Source organism: Mastigoproctus giganteus, chromosome 7 (assembly GCF_048544385.1).
Source record: "Mastigoproctus giganteus isolate SK-2022 chromosome 7, ASM4854438v1, whole genome shotgun sequence".
Lineage (NCBI taxonomy): Eukaryota > Metazoa > Arthropoda > Arachnida > Uropygi > Thelyphonidae > Mastigoproctus > Mastigoproctus giganteus.
Genome location: NC_143581.1, coordinates 165,608,473 through 165,624,708, shown reverse-complemented (window position 1 = coordinate 165,624,708; position 16,236 = coordinate 165,608,473).

The window sequence follows — 16,236 nt, the reverse complement described above, 5'->3', positions numbered from 1 at the left end:
CATATCGACTGAGATGAATGGCTCCACTTTACTGTCAAATTTTCTAATAACCTACTAGGTGTGATTGTTGGTTGTTTAAGGGTTTTATGACGTATCAGTGTCTAAGGCTGTAATGCGCCAAGGCAACTTGCTGTCGTGGAGTTGCTCATCTTTAATTACTGCCATTCTACTCAATGTCCTGGCCACAATCCATATTACCGAAGAACAACTAAAAAGTGCAAACAACTGCAAGTGACTACAGCATCTCTCAATTAATCGTCAACTGTTTAAGTGTGTTCGTTATTCTCCTCACTCCTCAACCTCTATAGAGGTCATCCATATTATTACTTTCCAAGAAAGTGACCAAGTACTGCGTCCGGCCCTGTCCAAAGATGTAGAAAGTAACCCTTCAACCAAATTTAGGCCCATTGCCTGCCACCTCTGTTTTACTTAAAATCCTTGAGAAAGCATTATTGCTGTCCATCACCTGTGAAATCTTCCTTGATAGTCCTAAACAAATACATTATGCTATCTCTGGAGGATTAACCATAACCAATATGGCAAATGCAAAAAATTGCATTCTAGAAGCATTAGCACAGATATGAGGTTTCAGTCATATAACTGGATATCCACTTAGCATCGAATGCTTCTCCCATACCCAAGTAGTTATTGCTCCTTCGAGCTATTTCCATTTTTAAGGCGATATGCTCTGGCCCTGGAAGCGCTCCTGTTCAAAAGAATGCTTGTCTTAAAGGACGGTAGAAAGACTATCATATGTAAAATAACTACTGGCGCCTTCAGTGTAGGATTGTATTTAACGTTCTCTTTATCAATAAACAAAAATGGATCGTATATGCTGATGGCAACAAGCTCTTAACGAGAATTTCGCCATCCGACCCAGTACAATGGTTGCTTCAGAAAATCAGCAGAAGACTAAGGGATCTAGAGGACTATCTTAAAACTTTTGGACTACGAATCACCCATAAAATCGGCACACCCTTTTTCATTGAAGTCCAGCCTAACAAGTCTGAAACCAACTTTAAATGCCACAGCAATTCCAATCGTCAAGTCACACAAGGACTTAGGGCCATTTTAAACACGAAACTGTCATCATTTAGTGAGAACACAGACCTGATGCGCTAAGCTCACCTCTCTACGATGGGTTTCCAAGCAACAACTCCGCCATACCAGTGACTTAAAGCAGAAACCCAAATGACTAATATTTGGGCCTCTGCCGTGAAGTCCAATCTCAACATAATCTTCGCAGCGGAATTGTGGCTTCTGTAATTATCCAACACCAAACTACACCTTCCTTCCTCGCGTCTTCTAACAATATAATTAGCCAATGTCCTAAAATCACGGAGGATCCGAAGGTATATCGGGGAAATGAGGCTGCTCTTCATAACAAAGATGGCCACTGTAACGATAATGGGGCCAAAATTTCCGGAGACATATCTGGGCCCTATATTCGAACATCGCCACAGCTATTTACACATCACAGCGGTCCAAAACTCGTTGATTTGATGCTTCATGCCCTCGAAATGATTATTGATGATTTGTATTTCTTAATTTTCACCACTAAGAAGTGGTGTAAAATAATAAATAAAATTGGAAATTCTTGCTACACTAAACATATGAAAGCCCGTGTCCCTCATAAATATGCCCTGCTGCCAGTCATTGAGCGCACTCGAAACCTATACAGCTCTGCAAGAGACAGCTGCTCCAAGAAAACCCCTCAATCTCATGGACTCTGCTGCTCGACCGCAATATGAGGGATGGCTACGACTGGAGCAAGTTAGATTCCTGGCGCTGAATCAAAGCAGCACAGTATAGGAGCCTTCTAATTTAAAATGACAGGCAATATTCGTTTATATTGTTCATAATATAAGCGCATATTGCATAAGTGATACATTGAGACCTGCCTCATTTCCTGACTTCACACCCGTTAAAGATGATATCCTCATTAACCTCTTTATCACTGATGAAGATTTAAATTCGGCATTAAAAAGCATGAGAAATGACTATACTAGAGGCCCAGATGACATTCCAGGCTTATGTTGGCAAATGACTGTCACTACCTTAAAACCCTTCATACTGCGGATCTTCAACTTGTCTCTCAGGCAGGCTGGGGAAGTATCCTAAGCACTTTAAGCAGGTCAATATAGTTCCTATTTAAAAAAAGGTGATAAAAATGATGTAACTGATTACAGATCCATAAACTTGCAAAACAGTCTGGCTAAACTCTTCGACACAGCAGTACACAAACGTCTCTTCGAATTCTTCAGGCCTTTCATTGATCAGAACCAACATGGTTTCTGCAGTGGCAAGTCTGTAGTCACAAATTTGCTTCCTTTCTGTCAATACACCTCTGATCACCTTCAAGTTGATGCAGTCTACACAGATATATCTGTGTAGACTGCATTTGATAAAGTCCCGCACCAACAACTTCTGGAAAAACTTAAGCTATATGGTATCAGTGACCCTTTGCTCTCATGGCTACGCAGCTATATTACGCATCGTTCCTTGAGCATAATCATCAATCAAGTGAACTCAGACTGTTTTATACCACTAAATGGAGTACCACAAGGCTCCCCTTAGGTTCTCTTTTCTTCATTGTTTTCGTAAATGATCTTCCTTCTTTCATCTACACCTCCAATGTTCAAGTTGCTCTCTATGTAGATGATCTTAAGATCTACTCAGCAGGGAAGGAAATTACGGATTGTCAACAGCTTCAATGGGCTCTCAATAAATTCTCTCTGTGGCTAGTCTGCTAACCCCTCTAAGTGCAAAGTAATCTCTTTCTCATCCGGCAGATATCCACAACTAATAAATACGGAGTACAATATTAACTCTGTGATCATCAAAAGGTATGACCAAGTTAACGACTTGGGGATTCTCTTCTCCAGCAGTGCTAAATTCGATGCCCATGTCCTTAAAATCACCAGCAAAGCATTCAAAACACTGGGATTTATCAAACGGAACATACAAGTTCAAAAACTACAGATATGCGGTTATCCTTTATAAAACTATTGTTCTGCCAATCCTTGAATTCAGTTCACCCATCTGGAATCCTCACACAAAGACTTTAATTAACAAAACTAAAGCGGTCCAAAAAAATTTTGTCCGTTACCTTACGTACTGTAATCTCTATTCTATCACTCAGTGTATTATGGATCGCTGTGTGAATACTTTCATCTGAGGCCTCTGTGTACTAGAAGAGTTATTGCTGACATCACCTTTCTAGCCAAAGTAACCACTGGAACTTATGAAGCACCTGATATCCTTAGCAAAATCAACTTCAATGCTCCTTGTAGACAATTCAGGAACCTTACACCATTTCGCCTTGACTCTGCCACCACGGACTTTATGAAGTTCAGTCCACTGAACAGAATCAGCAAATGACTCTCTCATTGACTTTTTTTGACAACTCCCAATCACTGATGAACTCCATCCACAAGTTTGCCTCTTCTCTTAAACTGCAAAGTGACTAGCTCTGATCTAAATAATTAGATCAGAGCTAGATTTAGCTCTGATCTAATTATTATTCTGATCTAAATAATTAGATCATAATAATAAACTACAATAATGTAGTTTATTATTATGTCTTTTATTATTTTCCTATTCTCTAACTGATTAATTATTTGTTTTACGGGTAACTTAACTTAATGCAATCATCTTTTGTACACATGATTTTCATTTTTAAATCTGTATCAATGTTTATCTTCCTGTTGGATTTCATATTATTGTTATTATGTTTATTGTTCTGATCTCAGATACACTGTTAATGGTTACCTGTTGTGTATCTTGTTATTAATAAAAAAATAAAATAATGTATGTTCAATATTGTCTTAAAATAGCATAAAATAGTATCATCTATAACGCTGTTCTTTATTAAAATTATATTTTGTCTGGAGATTCTCTGGCATTACAATGCAGAGAAAACAAACAATTGCATATTCCTCGATTCCAATTAAAGATTCTACTCTGTATTTTTCAATATCGGTGCCCTTTGAGATTTCCAATAATGTATAAATATTTCATAGCTTCATTATCAGAGTTTATAATGATGGTGATTGGTTATTCACCTTACAGATAAATAGTAATTTCAAATTAAAATCCGGAAACTGCCTCCTTTTAAAATAGAAATCTTTAATCGAAGAGACGCGCTTCAGCGACTTCAATAACTTGATGCGAATACATAACGAAGTACTGCTCCACTCAAAATGTCTGTTGCAATATTTTCTGTTACAGTGGATATTTTAATTTCGAGATTCTCAGTGGCTTGTGGATGTCCAATTCGCAAGCTCTTTCTAAGAATTTATTTTGTTCAGGAACTTATTCCTAACTGCACTGAGAAAATTGATTTTCATGAACTTCTTTCGATTTCTTCCCTAACAAAGTTTACAGTTTGAGTTTTTCCTCTTATACTCAAGCAACTTGCGTAGCAGTAGTGCAGTTTTAGGAGCATCAGCGACTAAGGACATGTTGGGCCGGATATAATGTGTCTGTAAATTGCGTGTGTTCTGTGGTTGCGTGTGCTTGCTGGACGAAAAACCCGAGTTTCCGGGAGAAAAAACCACAATACCTTCGACTGAGACCGACTAACTCAGCCAAATTGTGAAAAAAGCCCATAAAAATACCTCCCATCATCGACGGGACACGAAATCATGTCTTTTCCACCTGGTGTGGTGGTGGACAGCGATTCTACCAACTGCGCTACCACACGAGGACTCACCTTTCAGACTGTACAATAAAAGTCCAGTTTCTTTAAACCTTTCACGACAAATTAATATTCGTTAAGGAATATTCCTACCTTTAAATTATTCTTTATAATTTCTTTGGTTAGCCCTCATTTTCTATTTAAAATAAGCCCTAAAAACATTAAAATTAACTCCCAGCATTTATTTTTAATATTACCAGTACAATGCTTTAAATAACATTAAAGTTTCATCCAAATACAGATAGTGTGTGCCTATCAAAATACAGAGATCTTAAATCTAAAACATACCAAGAAAACTATCACGGCAACTATTTTGAAGACATTATTCGACTCTGTAAATCTGCATAACGGAAACGTTTTTGTTCTGCTCTCCTGGACTCATGTGAAGGAATAAACAGAAAATACCTGTAGAGAATCGTACCCAAATATAACCAGGAGCGGATATCCCTAGAGGTACTCTCTCTAGGGCCACTTCACACAATACAATCAAGATGGTTTCAAATTCTACAACTGAAAGAAACTCCTCTTTTTCACCTGCATTTTTTGATACTGATATAAAAGATATTTACTTAAAATACCAGCTAAGAATATATGAATACTGTTTTATTTTATTTCGGGAGAGTTTCTGCACTTCCCAGAAGGCCAGGGAATGTTTTGCCACGAAATTATATGCCCTCTGTAAAAAATACCAGAAGGGCCAAATGCCTCACATTTGTGATATCTGTTACCTACTTATTAAACTATCTTCAAAATTCGGGAGCCATAAATTATTTCGCCATCAACTAAGGGGATGTACTACCTTTAACACCACAAATATATTAAGTCTGGGGGCAATTCCTCGAAAGTACAACCCCTTCCAAGTTCGCATGAATTTCTGATGTAGAGTACGCTCCCAGGATAACTTTCACATTCGCCAACCCAATGCTTCAGGGAATAAATGCTTTTGTCGAACTAATTTACACCAAGAGTAAAAATAACATTGGAAAAATATCAGCTAATCGGTAAACGAAGGCCTTGTAAAAAATTACGTCATGCAACGTGTCGCTGTTATGAGCTGCCACCCGAATTTTGAGAATATACTTTAAATAAACATTCGCCAGCTTAATCAAATAGGATTGTTTTGTCACCAACTGCCAGTTACAAATCACGATGGTGCCCTGAAGACATTAACCTTGTGTTGACAACTGCGTCTACTTTCGCTATCTAATTACGTGGCTGCAAACAAAGACACGACGTTGAAATTTATTTCTCTTGAAACAAAGCCTATTTAAAGTAAGAGATTTCAGTTTGGCAATGGTACTTCTTTTCTCTGATTGATCGTATTCTTCGACAGATACATGTGCTTCAAGAAACAAACTTTCTCCCACCTTGTGGCAGTGCACTTAGGTAACTGAGGAGTGAAACCATTTTTCAACGTTTACGTCGAAGCTTTCAACACGTATCTTCACTTAAAGGTCATTGATTTGGTCATATTTCCTCATTTCGTCAGCAAGATTTTCTTTACTTGAACTGATTTCGTCTTTAAACTGACAGCATACAAATCTTCTCACATAAAAGTTTCAACGGAAAAAGCAACTTGAGAAAATATTACCTACTTCGAATAAAGCACGTATAATAGTTATTCTGAAAGGTTTTTAAATTGATTTCACTAAAACAACTTTTAAACCAACAATTCAGATAAAGTTATTCGCCATGCTATAATTTTAACAATATGGCAGTGCCTGCTACGCCATTTATCAGACAACTTGGTATTCTTTGAAAACAACAAGAGTGGATGTTTGAGTTGTGACAATCATTGAGAATAACACCTAATCTTGCATAATAAATGAAAGTACTCCCTTTGAGACGATGCATCGAACAGAGAGATTCCTCCATCGCTGGAAGAATAACTAAGTCATTTTTTTGGTTCAAGTATCTCCTGCATCTTTCGATGAATCTCCCGGACATTGTTAAATGAATTTATCCACATCATCAGTGGATGGTTGAGTTGTTACAATCATTGAGAATCAGATAATAACACCTAATTTTGCATAATAATTCCAAGTATTCCCTTTGAGATTCGAACACAGATTCCTCCATTGCTGGAGAATGACTAAAATTCTTTTTTTTTAAGGTCAAATATCTTCAGCATCTTTCGATTAATCTCCAGGACATTGTTAAATATCTCTTTTGAGCTTCAATTTCATCTTTAGAAACAATAAATCTCAAGGAACAAGGCCAGAAGAGTAAGACAAGGCAGCATGAGCGGAGAATTATCTTGAAAACCACCTGAATGTTTGTACTTTTCATAAAGCATCCCTTCGAAAGGCTTTCATTAACTTATCGTGTTACAAAAGCGATTTTATCATATTACTGATTCATAATCGAATTACGGACTATTCCAGTAAGGCATTCTCCCCTCAGAGACTTGAATCTCTGTGTTGGTGGTTGTGTGCATGGTGATGACAGACACGCGTACTTCCTTAAAGTTTACAGACTGATTTTTTCTGATAATAGCCTGCGTAAAATTAACCGCCATTTTATATCTTTAAAATGGAAGAAAAGGGATGAAAATTCCTTTCAAATTCTGCCTTCCACAAAATAAAAACTGCTCATAAGATCTACGTTGCCCATAACAGCATACTGCTGAGACGACTAAAATTATTCTGGCATTTTATGAAAACGTAACGTACTTTAAATCCTATCCTATTATTTCTCACGAATATATCCAGAAACTTCGATAATTAGCAACACAGGAATTGCATTCATTTTTCTGACATAAAAACGAGTAATTTCACTTTAACTACTTCATAAATCATTCCGAAAGGTACGTTACTGATAATTTTTAATCTTTCGCGCGCATCCATATTATTCTTTAGCTAGTTTAATGTAAGGATTTTCAAGAACTGTGCCTCGGGAATTGCACGAGGAACATTTTCGTTTGCTATTTTCCTTAGAATTTCGTTAAGTTAAAAATAATTGCATCATTCTACGTGCGAAGTATTTGTTGTCTGTTAATAAGATTTAATTGCCTCGAGAGAAAGAAATGGGTGCAGAACCCTGTTAAACTAAATTGCTGTGTACAGAGAGAAATAATGTTAAAGGAGTCTGTAGAATAATGGAAACTTTGGTGGAAATAAGATGCAACGCTGGAAGTTGGCTGAAAGAGTGAAAACTGGTTTAAAAAATTGTTGGATGCCATAAATATTCTACGCCATTATTGAAATGCAAAGTAATTTAAGAAACTAATTCAAAAATGGATAATGATATCATCTAAGACTTGATAATCATCAAAAGTTGCGAGGGTAATGGTAATATTCTAATAGAACTTGATTGAATTGTAAAAATGATCAGTCAGGTTACCATAATTACAATCAAAATGATATATTCGGTACTACAACAATGTTGAAATGGAGTTAGTGTCTTAATGAGAATATACGTTTAAAATTATGATGAAAATCACTTTAAGAACAAAAAAAGAGGCGAAAATTTTAGCAATTTTGCGCTACTCGTGAATAATAAAAACTCCTAAAATAAAGCCAAAGTAAAAGCGCCCACGTTGGAGGCAGATAAATTTCTGAGGTTTTCCTACAGTTTAATTGCAAGAGTGATGGAAGAGTGAGTGAAGTTGAAAGAGAAAATCTGAGAAAATAAACTTCACTGAGCGGACTCGTTTGATGGAAATCATTGATTCTTGGAGAGAGAAAAGGAAATGGAATATTAGAGTGATGTATTAACTGTAGGGATGCACTTTGTACCTTGTAATGTAAAAAGGAAAAGAAATGATTGATGAGAACAGTGAACTGAATAGTGTATAACGGAGTAGAGCTGATCATATTGATTTAAAGCTGGTGTTCCTTCGGCTGAATGCAGTGGAAGGTCATTGGAGCTATGACGGTTCACCGAGTCAGAATAAAAGAGATATATAATTTACAACTGCCGAGGGGCTTTCTTTCGTATCGCGTGGAACTGGAAGGCCTCCTTATTTCTAAAAAAAAAAGAAAAGAAAGAAAGAAATGTGATCTTAAGTGTCTTCCTTTAAAACATTCCATTTGTAATTAATATCATAAAAATATTGCAGAGTTCCTGGGCAATTCCGATATGCTCTTTCGGGCGCGTCGTAATTTCAAAGTGGGCAGACACGAATGCGAAAATTCATCGGGTAGTCCACATATTTGGTTTGCTTGGACGTCAGATCTTTCACCGTGATTCTCGTGGCCTTCTTTTCATGAAGTGTATGAGGAAATGCAACTTCCTCTGCAGTGATGGGCATTGCAATCACGTTTTGATTGATGGTCACATAACTCTATACTTTCGATCATATCCTAGGACAAGATTTCTTTCTTTCTTTTTTTTTCTCTGAGAAGAAAGAACATTCTCTCTCCGGATTATCTTTGCTTTTCCGATAAAAACTTATCTCCTGGGAACGAACCAGCAAACTTGCTTATACAGGTTTTTCTTTTTTCGAAATGACCAACTTATATTAGGAGGTTTATCAAGAACGGTAACAAAGAAGAAAATAACTGGAACATCCTATTCTAGCTGAAAATAAGAATAGAGAAGATGCACTGATTTTTTTTTCTCTCCAAAAGTTTTATTTATCTTTTTAAGTTGTCGAATATAATGCTTACTGTTTTGCTCACTAAGTCGGCGTGATGATTTCAAAATATAACTCTTGATAGGATGAACGATAGATATATTGATTGGCCACTTAAGAAACCATGATTTTAAGTGTAATAAAATTGAAGCATTTTAATGAAATCTTAATTATGATGCATATTTGAAAATCTCATTTCTTACCCTTTTTTTATACAATATTATTATGAAATCCGAACGAATATCTTAACAGTTTTAAAGCTTAGAAAATAGGTTTAAGCAAAAATATAGTTGTTGGCCATTTTACAAATTTCTGAATGTTTCAAGCACTTCTTGGCCACTTTAAATCAGGCCCATATAACCAACTTTTCTTATCAGTCTCATTCTCATAATTTCCAGAATTTTCTATTTTTTATGAAGCGGATTTCGCACACATTTGCTGTATTGAACAGTCATCAAGATTTGATGGATTACATCTGCTGGAACTCTTTCTGAAATCTTTACAGAATTTTCTTATATGGATACACAATCAGAGTATAACGTGTGTTTCTTCCTCTGCTGAAATCGGAAACTTCAGAACAATGGTTTATTTTTATGACGAATTTTATCAATCTGCTGCAATTTAAAACTACATGGACTAGCTATACGAGTCCATTTATATTTCAGTAACTTTATTCACAGAATTAAAGCAAGTTCATCATTTGAAATCATCGTGTCGCGTGCGAGCCAGTACGTATGTGTTCCCTGTAGGGAAACACAGAAAGGCTCTTGATATTGGAGGAGGGAAAAAAACAAGAGAGGAAAGGAAGGATACTGAAGCAAGATTACAAATTCCTCGGAACTAAACGGAGATGGATGAGACAGTAGGTAAGGAACATTGTTGATTTTGGATGATTTGTTTCAGGTTAGTATTAGAGTCGTAGTATCGAACTTTGGAGCGATGGGAAATGTCGAGAGGAAAGTTATGTCCGACTACCTGGGCATCAAGCAAAACGGCCTTATCGCCAAAACTGCAAACAAGATCAAGTTTCCTTCAGAGGTGTTACATTGCGTTTCCGTGAGGACAGTTGTTGTTATTGAGTTTAGGAGCATTAGCGACTAAGGCATATTACTCCGTATATACTCTGTAAACTGCGTGTTCTGAGGTCGATTTGCTGTTTTCTGGAGGAAAAACTCAATTTCCGGGATAAAAAACCATGCTACTCTTGCCTGAGGCCAACTAATTCAGTCATATCGTGAAAAGGCCCATAAAAATTCCTCTTGTCATCGACGGGACTTGAACCCAGGTCTTTACCATCCAGTGCGTAGCACCAACTGTGCTACCCACGAGAGCCTTGAGGACAGTCTACCCACGTTGATATAGACGATTGCCAACGATGGCGTCGTGACGTTTTATTCGAACCGTGCGTGCGATGACAACGCTGGGAGACCTCAGCCAGGGACTTGACGGCAAGACAACAGGCATGGCAACTCCGATTATTAGAGCGACCACAAGATGTTCACGACAGAGAAGGTAGCGCACTCATCCTTGTTTGAATCAAGTCAAGAAATTCACGACCGGAAAGAAAGCAAGTACCATCACTGCCCCAAAGGTGTTGAGAACGAATCTTTTCGGAACCAAGGCCTGACCGTCGACAGAACTATGTAAAAGGTTACACCAGCGATCCTTTAAGAGTGTAATAGAGGATATGAGCCGGAAACATCCTGAATAAAAGTTGTTTGGGCAACTCCTGCTTGATAGCAGGAACATCAGGTAGAAGCCAAATTGCGGGTAAGAGGACTTGTGAATGCATAACAAACGAAGTCTCTTAATTAACGGAATGGACCAGCGAAGAGAAGACACACCCAGCAGTAGTTCTCCGTAAAGAAATAGTAATAGAAACGAGACAGGAGAAAAGTCTTCAGAATGAAAAGACGCTATTGGAGCCTTACGAAATCGATCTAAGTAAGAGTAGAGATCTCAACCCACAAAACAACGGCCTTCAGGTGAAAACTCAACAGAATATACTTCCAAAAAGAAAAGACGTCACAACAAGCAAGCTCAGAGTCGTCAAGGAACTTAAGATCCTCAACCATGATATTCTTTTCTGTACCAGAACGAAAGATTTAGCGCGAATAATTTGAAGGCTTCTAAGAGTGGAAAAAGAAATTAGACGTATCTAAGAGCTGACGTAAACCTTGGAGTAGAAGCGACCAAAATGAGATCATCTGCAAAAGCAAGACTGTTAACCAAGTGACCTTGGATGCCAAAATCAACAAATGAAGGGATTTTCTGCAGCAAACAATCAAGGACTGCGTTGGATAAGAAAGGAGACAACGGATCTTTTAACGAACCCTGCGAGGACTCAGAGGAGTACTACGACCAACAGCACGGAGAGCGGTGTAACAGTTGGACTGCAGAAAGGAAATATAGCAAATAAAGGAAGCTGGAGTTTCTGCCTTCACAGCGGAGGGCATTGATGATCGCAGAAAAAGAGTCTTGATCAAAAGCTTTTTGCAAATCGAGAGAAGCGAGAAACAGTGGTTGAAGATTGCGACTGTATTCAGAAATAAGGGCAGATAACAGAAATACGTTCTCAGCACACCCATCGACAGATGGAATGACCCTTTAACGAAAGTCAAAGAAAGAGACTCAGAATGCGAAGAGAGAACAACTTGCGAAAGACACGAAGAATCACAGAAGCCACCGCAATAGGTCGAAAGGCACCCGGGGATGATGGTTCATTCTTCTTGGGGGATCAAGATGGTGTACGTTCCCAGTAAAGAGTCCGGAGACGATCCAGCCAAAGAAGGAGATGGAAGAGGTCGATCAAAACAGTTGCAAGAATATTCTTGATGGAATGTGCAGAAATATCATCGGGTCCGGTGCTGGTCGAATGGCAGGAAAGGCAGCAAGAAGCTCAACGGGAGTGATAGGCATATATAAGGTGTTAGAGAGTTCATTACATTGAGTGGCAGCCGAAGGAGAACTGATGGAAACTTTATCAGGAACCGCGGAGAAAATAGATGACTAGCAGTTCTTAATGTCCTCAAAAGGCAAGGGGAGAAGTAGGATCACAGACATCAAGGATGAAGTAGGCGCAACTGCGACGATATTTGGCGTACAGACTGGATCTGGTCATACTCCTTTCGAAGCTGCTTCTTCAATGAGAAAGAAGTAAATATATAAGTGGACTAGTGGTTCAGATAAAGATTTAAAAATAGCTTCATACAATTCCAATTTAAGACCAGTATAGTCAGAAGAGAGAGGAAGCTGATTGCATGGCTGAAACGAATCAAGTTAAACAGATGGAAAACCTAAAACAGAGTCAAAAGGGATTCAGTGGAGATAGATCCAAAAAGCTCAGGCTCAGACTGGATGTAGAACAGGTAGCCAGCGGAGAAGAAAGGAAGTAACAAGAAACCCCACTATTAACACACATGTTCATAATGAAGTAATTACACTCTTCGTTAAAGAGGAAAACACGTGCTTATAAACAAAAGTGTAAAGGTGTCATTGGAGCATAAAAAATAAATAACAAATTCTGTTGAACAATAATAACAAAGGTTATAACAAAATATCAAAATTGAATCAATAAAGTCCGATCCAGGCACAGATACCATGTTAATCACTTCTATATACGTCTAGATTACAGGAATTCATGGTTCACAGAATAGTGACACCGACAGACAGTTCCGAGATAGATTTTACAGTTCAAATTCGTCCCTCTACTGTGTGGGGAGCAGGTCACATGCTTTTGTTAAGATCTTTCTCCTGTGCAGTCAAACCGGTACAGTTCAACGTCCAGCGATTGCATAATCGTCAAAATTTGTGTGAGAAGAAATCTTTCAGTCATGTGCAGTCTCACATGGGTCGAGCACAACTGTGGCTTTGCTCTCAGCGCAGGAGTGGAAACTCTCTAGCAGCGGACGTCCTAGATGTTTTCGTCCAGACCGAGAGCCGTGGCTATCGCTGTAGTTCACTGCTTTGGAGGTAATTGAGACTTCCATGTGGCCCATTTAAGTAACCAAAACTCGGCGCATAAAATGGCTTTAGCGTAGTTTTGGTCGCAGAACCCCAAATTCAAATTTCTGCTCCGTAGAAGATGCGATGGAAGATGACGGTCTGGATGCACCTACTCTATTGTCCCTATACTTCTGACTTTTCCCCCAGTCTTTAGTCTCCCACCCTACTCTGTCTATACACCAGAGAACGTCCCACACAATGTCAAAAATTAAAACATGTCCAAATTCTTTCCGCGCACGCAAAACCCTTTCGGTTTAAACCTTTTCAGCGATTATTTCCCAGCAATATATATATATAGGCCCTAGCCACTGAAATCTCAGGAAACTAGGAGGGCCTCTCAGAGTAAAAAATTCAACTACTGGGTACCTTGTCCGCCTCCACGAGGCCAAGTGTGGGCAACGTTGAGCCCCAGCGGGGGTCCAAAAGCTAAATGGCCAGAAGAACAACGATACATAACACTACACTTACAAAATCCATACACTTAAATCTCTGCCCTTTGCAGTGAACGCCTTTGAAGAGTAAGTAGCTGTTTAGAAGAGAATTAATTCCTAGAGCGAAAGAAAAACTCGAAATTTTTAGATTCAGATAAAACAATATTTGTGCTAATGCCACGAGAGTTTAGAAGTCAGGATAATTCCTAATAGGATGGCTGATCTTGTCTAGAAATCTGAGACATCAAAAATAAGAATAGGAGCAGAAGAATCCTCTTTTGCGAGATATACGACAAGACTGAGTTTTGGAAGAATTAAAACTAAGTTATCTTTGCCCAATTGGAAAATTACCTGGAGATCAGCGTTTAAGGACCTGGTAGCGAATATGCAACATACTGTCAGCAATAAATTTTGGATTGGATATCCTGTCAATGGATAAAGGTCATTAATATCCAAAGGAAAAGAGTGGGAGAAAGAAATTAACGTTTGGGAACACCAGCATTAGTGAAAAAGTTAAAAGATAAAGAGCTATCTACCGTCATAAGCAATCAGAAAGAAAAATTGGATACCCAATTACAAAAAGCATTTGGCAACTCATATGACGGTCGCTTATTTAGAAGATCTTCATGCTAAACACATTCAAAAGCCTCAGAAATGTCAAGGGTAATTACTCGAGTTTCACCAAACTTCCCAATTGAATTTGTCCGTAGATGGGTAACATAAGCCAGTATATCACCAGTGGATCGACACCGATTGAATCCATACTGACGATCATTGCTCAGATGGAAGGCTTCAAGATAGTTTTAGGAATTGACGGTTAATGGATTTTTCGGATACTTTAGAAACAATTGAGGTGAGTGCAAGTGTAAAGTGTAAAGTGTATTCGTGTCAAACGGCACCAGGGGTTTTCCCCCATCTCCGCGTAGTATACATTGTCATGTGAAACAGAACACTGTTGAGGCCAGAGATTTAAAAGTGTGTGGATATTGTACATGTGTACTGTCGTGTACCGTTGTTCATCTGGTCATTTAGCCGCTGGACCCCTACTGAGGCCCAACGTTGCCCACACTTGGCCCCGTGGAGGCAGACCAGGTACACCAGTTTTACAATTATTTACTCTGGCAGGCCCTGCCACCTAATTTCCTGAGATTTCAGTGGCTAGGACCTATGTAAAAAAAAAAAAAAAAAAAAAAAAAAAAAAAATGGGGTAGACGCTAGAGGTTTAGGTAAGGCCGAGATAGGTTTTAAATGAAGGTTAGGTTAATTTTTTACATTGAAATTTAGCAGCATGCAGTGGGACATTCACGGTCGGTAAAGGTAGAGTGGGGGAAGACTGAAGATTGGGGGGAACAGATAGAAGTATGGGAACGAAAGAGAAGGCGATCCCAGGAGTGTCAGTGGAGCAAGCCCCACCAGGGAGGAAAGGGGGGGACAGGGGAGGGGATGAGACAGAGGCCTATCTCTTCCCCTTCCCTGCCTAGGGATGGGGTTTTAAAAGTGAACTGGGCAAAGGTGCCCAGTTTAGAACGCCAGGCGGCGTGCTGAAGCAGAGCTGCTGTGGTCATGTGGTCCAGTCATTGCGTCGCACATGGGAGAAAGAGTCCCGTCCAGAGAGAGATCATTGTCTAGTAGGAGTCCGCATATATGGTGTCGGATCGTCTATCATTTGCAATGGATGTTCAATCCTAGGAGACAGGGAGAGTGAGGTCCCACCATAACGGCCATAGTCTGGTTCAGTTTGGATGCTCATCTGCAGGGAGCCCTGGGCTAATGGCGTGCATTATTGATTGCAATTTGTGTTCTCCTTCTTGCAAATAAGTCTTGTGCAAATTTGGCGAGCGCACTATATTCATCGAAGCTGTCCAGGAGATGGTGTTCCTGGTCCTGAGGTAAGTAAGTAAGTTAGTCTGGTGATTAAGATTCCGCGTAGGTCGTCGTACAGTGGACATTGGTGCATCAAATGTTGCCAGCTCTCGCGTTCCCCACATGGACAATGTGGGTCCTCCACAAGCCGAAAGGCTGCAAGTTTTTCATTGAAAGGGCCGTGACCCGTCAGGAGGTAAGTGGAGTGCAGTCCTGGGTGGAGCCAAGGCGGTGATTTAGGGTACACTTTGTGTATTTCCGGAAAAAATTTCCTTGTCACTTCTCCTTTGGTACTGTTTGTCCAGCGGGTTTGCCACTCTTGCTTTAGATGCCCTAATAATCGGGTTTTTTCTGTCTTTCTGTCATTTGTAAGTTCGATGGTGTACCCCATGAATGTGACGGGCATCCCTTTAGATAGGTAGTATGACAGGCCACACCTGACAATCTCCAGGTCCAGCGGGAGAACCCCCGCCAGCACCTGGAGCGCATGCGTACTGACAGTCCTGCATGCGCGGGTTATTGTTAGAAGGATTGATCTCTGGATTGAATCAAGAATTCTTTTATTTACGGCCATGGCTGTCTTGTGGAACCAGATTGGAGCAGCATATGAGATTGCTGGTATAAATGTAGCCTTATAGTAGAGAGAGAGTGTTCGCTTTTTC